The following is a 6,036-nucleotide window of genomic DNA, read 5'->3' as shown; positions in this document are numbered from 1 at the left end:
CACCTCTTGCCAAGCACTCCACCGGTGGCGGTGTGCCTGTACCGGTACCCGCAGCTCCTCAAGGATGAAATCGAGCAGTAGTGCGAGGACATGCTCAGCCAAGGGATCATCAGGGAGTCGACCTCAGCATTTTCCTCCCCGGTGCTCTTTGTCCACAAGCACGATGACAGTTAGCGCTTCTACGTGGACTATCGCGCCCTCAACGATGCCACCGTGAAGGACAAGTTTCTGATTCCGGTGGTCGACGAGCTACTCGACGAGCTAAACGGTGCCCACTTCTTCACCAAGATTGACTTATGCAGCGGGTACCACCAGGTGCGCATGCATCTGGATGACGTCGCCAAGACATCCTTTCAGACCCACCGTGGGCATTTCAAGTTCCTCGTCATGCCTTTTGGCGTCACCAATGCGCCGATGATATTTCATGCTCTCATGAACGATGTGCTCAAATCATTCATCCGCTGCTTTGTCTTGGTTTTTTTTGATGATATTCTAATATACAACCACTCGAAGGAAATAGAACCTCCCAAGAGCGGGCGGGTTTCCCTTCGATGGTGTCCACAGGCGCTTCAGCCGTGGCCACCGGCAATGAACCCTCCTCTAAGTTTCCCCGATACACTCTGCGTTCCAATTCTCAATCTCACCTACTCCTCCGTTCAACCCTGTGTACCCCACGGCGGCAACGCCGTATCAATTCACGTCGGATTTTTTCTGCCTTGGGTATACCTTAGGATGGCATAAAATCACCCAAAACAACTGTTAAACAAAGAATTTTTAATATTTGAGTAATTTACTAAAGGTGGGCTTTGTTGATGAATTAGGCATTTAAGCTAGTACAAAGTATTGGCAGGTGAAGTGTAGTTTTCGCAATCACATAAGTGCATTGGACATACAACACACCAACAATTTGTGTTCTGCATGGCGGACATGATCTACCTTCACCAATGTCATGCACAATAGCAATGTCATGACCTACCTTCTCTAGTATGATCTTATGCATTACAGAGAAACCCAATATTATGCTCAAGCTCTTAAATGTACCTCATCTTGTGCTCTTTTGACGTTACCACTGAATGTCAACGTGCAAGAAATCCAGAGAAAACACAAATCAGAATGCTTAGTTCTAGGTAATAAGAAAAACTATAGCTCACAGAACATATTTGAAACATAATAGTACCATATAACAAATACATTTCTATTAGTTTGCAAACTATTATTAGAAATATGTGATGTGTTTCTCAGCAAATTAGCTTTCCTCAACTGAACTCCTTTCACTTACATATGTTAACTATCGTAATAATGCCTAATAATACAAGCCAAAGACCATTCAAAAGATTACCTGGGCACGGGCAATATGAAATAATTGGACATCACACTTAAGTTAACATAATAATAGAGCTGCAATTGATCGGTGGAAGGTTGAAAGTGCATCTAGACCTTTAGTTGGTTTTGGTGAATTGAATGACAACATAATTAAAGGTCTAACAAGTGTATCAAAGTTCAACAAGAAAGCACACTTTATGGTATTTCACATAATATTCAAATGAAGGCCAAAGTTGTGTATTATTATAAACTAAAGCTTGATTGATATCAAGACTCATATCAAGAAGATATTCAAGCAAGGATCACAACATTCATGAAATGGTTCTCTGATGGATGTTTAATATGATGTGACTTGAGTCTAGCCCGATAGGGTGAGGATAGCAAGGAAAGGACTTCGAGGGACTAAGCGAAGATGAAGGGCAAGCCATGGCTTGTAGACCGAGTTACCTTGCCTAAGGTGAAGAAGAGAGTACTTCCATTGAATTGAGGTACTAATCAAGCTATGAGGAGTCATATTGTGTTGAGAATTAAATCATGAATGGAAGTGACTTGAAGGCATGGATTGAACTCACATATGTTGAAATGATTCAAGTCAGATGCTCAAGCTATATTTACTCAATGATAGGAGACAAAGTAATTGCATCCCCTTATAAAGTGATACTAAGAAAAAGTGGCATATGAAGGCTCTAAAGGCTCCAGTGGTTAAAATGGTTATATTCTTTCAACCTTGAGTTTGGGATATGCCGCACTATAAAGGGATGCAAGTTTAGTTGGTACGAGGAAGACAGAGTGCTCAATCATAATAATTAAACCATAAGAGAGACACTCTAGCACTTGACGGGCACTTCGAAAAGCCCTTTCTTGGCTGGGTGCACCAGTAGTACCGGTGGCCTTCATCGGTGGTACCGGTAGGCAAAGTCTTTTCTTGCCTTGGTACACTGGTAGGATTGGTGATCCTCCACTGGTGGTACCAGTAGGCTTAGACACAACGCTGTTGCCAACCCAAGTTTGGCATAGATTTGAACTATTGGAGGTACCGGTATGCACCGGTGGTACCGGTGGAATATCGGTAGTACTAGTAGGACTTTTCTAGTGAAACACTTTTATGACTATAATTGGCTTCAACGGTTAGAAACTTAGGGACTAGTAGACGAATATTACCCATCGATAATACTGGTAGCTCATCTATGAGTACTTGTATAAATAACTCTTCCCTCACTTCTAACCGTTGGGGGAACTCATTCACTCGACCAAAGCTTCAGCCAAGGCACCTCTCTAGCCCCAAAAGCTCCTGACGAGGACATCACCAAGATGGAGTCGTGGACGACTACAATTCACGAAGGGGAGGATGATGAAGAAATCGCCACGCTGGACACGCCTACACCATCGTCTTTTCCAAGTTGTAATTCTTCTCCAACTCAGCTTCCATGTCACACTCGGATTCAGCAGACACGTCGATAATGTTTCGATCATAACTTCTTCATACGACATCGAAACAAGGACATCTTGGACTCGTTTGAAAGGGGATGATGATGCCATCATTTTGGATTTGCTCCTAGCTCCAGATGACCCGTGGATTAATCCGTGTGACCACGACAAAGTGTTGCGTCACCTATTTTGGGCCAACTTGGCCATGTATCGAGTTGGGGCTTAAGCCCAAGTTGTGGGCACCTTCCCTAGACGCCTTTCAACCCTAGGATGTCTCTCTTTTATATTCCACTCAACCGTCACAGTTGAGACTTGGGTTTTTTTATAATTTAGTTTTTCATCGAAAAACTGATAGCAAACTGCAGACACTTGATGCCAATTGCCAAATTTTAGTTATGTAATTTTTCATTCTCACACCCCAAATCTCTCGTTTAATGTTGACCTGAAAATTCTATGAAAGATTAACTGATTATAAGTCGACTTTTTAGAACTGCACAACAAGAGGACCAATACATTGACGTCAACATTTGTTATCATGCTCCGGAGCCAACTATACATGTTTACGTAAATTATGTTGTCCATTTAAACATGAAATGGAGATGTTATCCAAATTTATATATTTATGAGTTAGTCTTGTAATTTATCGATACTAGACTTATTAGTCGAAGAAGAAGAAATAGCAGTTGTCATCGTTGGTCCGGATGTGCGAGCATGCTTGACACCACTGCAGGTCGCCTCAATACTAGCGAAGATCGTGGAACCATGATGAGTTTTTCCTCTTTTTTTAATTTCTTTTTTCCTCTTTCTGTTCTCCTTGATGTTTTATTTTTTCCATTTTCTTTATTTCTTTTTTGTAAATTAATTATTTTACTTATTTCACTTTTTTCCATTTTTTGTTCTTTTTGTTTTCTTTCTTTTCTTCTGTTTCTCTTTCGTTTATCTTTCCCTTTTATTTTCTATATTTCTTATTTTGTGATTAATTATTTTTTATTTGTGATTTTACTCTAATTATTTGTATTACCATGGTTTATATTTTTCAAAAATCATGTTCTATATATGATTTCCTTGTAATACAAGTGGGATATGTCATAATTATTTTTATTATTTATATAGTACTCGTGTGATGTTCAATAGTGCATTATATGTTGTTCAAATAGTATCTATGTGATTTTATTTTTTATTTTTCCTGTATTTTCCTCTATTACGTGATTTTATTTTCTTTTGTTTTCCACTATGCTTTATTCAATTTTTTATTTTTTCTATTTATGTTATTTGTTCAGTCATTCTATATTTATGTTTTTCTGCATATTTTATTTTTTCTTTTATCCATCGTTTCATGTTTCCATTAATATTATAACTAGGTGAATTTCCCGCGCATTGCTGTAGGATTTTCTTAAAAATAAATCATTATATACATAGCATTACTATATAGTATTTAGTCTATTATGTATGTACACATATGAATTTGACTTGCATGTATTTTATTGTATTAGATCTAGTAAAATATTGCTAAGCTAATAAAACAAAAACTAATATTTGGTTACATTATAGAGGACTTAATTGGTGATGAAAAAAATAATGTATGTACATGACTTGTATGTGAATATATTAAAGATTTAAAGTATTTCACATGATATAGATGACATGGTTATTTTTTATAATTAATATGGAATGACATGAACTTAGTGGGGAATGATGTGGACATCTTGCATGAAGAGATAAAATATTTAGTGGGCACTTAGTGGGAAATGATGTGGACACCTTGCATTAAGAGAGAATTCATCTAGTGGGGTTTAACTTTATAAGGCCAGTCTCAATGGCCCGTTTCAATGCACTGTTTCCAAAACAAATCTGCTGATAGAGCATCAATGAAACGAACAATAAAACAACCTCCACAATGCATGAGTTTCACCTTGATGTTTCCTAGGCTGAGCAAAGCATCAATGAAACGAACAATGAAACAACCTCCACAATGCAAAATGATTAGATCATATGCAAGATGGTGAAACGATTTAGTCCTCAGTGGGGATTTCATCATGTTTCACCGCGTGGGAAACAACGCCAGCGGAGTTTCACCATGGTGAAACTACTTCCTTCTCTCTCCTCTTCGTTTCATGCAAAAAGTGCAGTTTTGCTGACATGGCGCTCTAATAAATGTGTATGACATCCTGGTGAAACCCCCACTGAGACTGGCCTAAGAGTTATAGATACCATTCATCGTTTTCCCTAGATCTGAAAAATATTGTTCTCCACTTCTCCTGGATTTAGTACATTTGTGTTATGACGGCGGAACTCTTTTTTCCATTCATGGTCTTGCGGTGATATTTACTTAAACAATTTCTACTATAGCATAATAAGACTATTCTCGTACTGTTTGTCATATATATATATATATATATATATATATATATATTATAAACTATTGTTATATTATTTCATCAGATATGGGATTGGCGATGCGGAAGGTACGAATGTTATATTATTCTGGTACTGATTGCGGAAAGGTGGGGGACTTTAGTTTTACCTTGCTATTTCAAGTGGACTGAGGCCAACTTAAAAGGTTGAGCTATCTCTATTTTGTTGAAGCAATTGGGGAGAGGAAAAGGAACAACCACACGCGCGCGCTCGCCTCGCCGGGCCAGGCCAATGAGCGCGCATGCACGACATGCGCGTGAATGGTCCCGCGATTTCCCACTTCGACCCTTGCGGATGCTCGGCTTCCTTTTGCTACTTGGAAGTTTTGCATGCATGGAGGAGATTGCGCTGGCCTATTTGGTAAGAAATTATTCTTGTATTATGGCAAGTGCGTAAACGGCAGGTAAAGTTTCCATACTATGGGGCGAGACGCCGTTCTTTGTACCGAGAGTTTCATCTCTTCCTCGCCACACTGTTGCGCTGCCGCTGTCTTCCCCATCCCGTCGCCGACGTGCCATCTGTGTCGGGAGAGCAGGCTCTGAAGCCTACGTCTCCTCGCGTCCCTGCACGGGGTAGAGGGCGTATTAGGTTTTTGGAAAGCACCGTCGCGACTGCTCGCTGGACATCTTCTTCCCTCTACGCCTAGTGTTCGCCGATTTCCGTCGACAGTCTTCATCTTCTTCCTCTTCTTCCTTTGCGCCGACAACCCCGCTGTAAAGATGTCTATCCTCTCTGTGTTGTTTGGTCTCATATCGTTTCTATTGCTAGCACTACATCCCGTTAATTTGACTCAAATTGTAGCGCTAGATCTGTGATACATGTTGTTAGTCTTTTTCTTGTTGTCAGAATTAATTTATGCATCGCTAAATT

This window comes from Sorghum bicolor, chromosome 8 (assembly GCF_000003195.3).
Source record: "Sorghum bicolor cultivar BTx623 chromosome 8, Sorghum_bicolor_NCBIv3, whole genome shotgun sequence".
In the NCBI taxonomy this organism is placed as follows: Eukaryota; Viridiplantae; Streptophyta; class Magnoliopsida; order Poales; family Poaceae; genus Sorghum; species Sorghum bicolor.
This window is presented reverse-complemented; position numbering follows the sequence as displayed.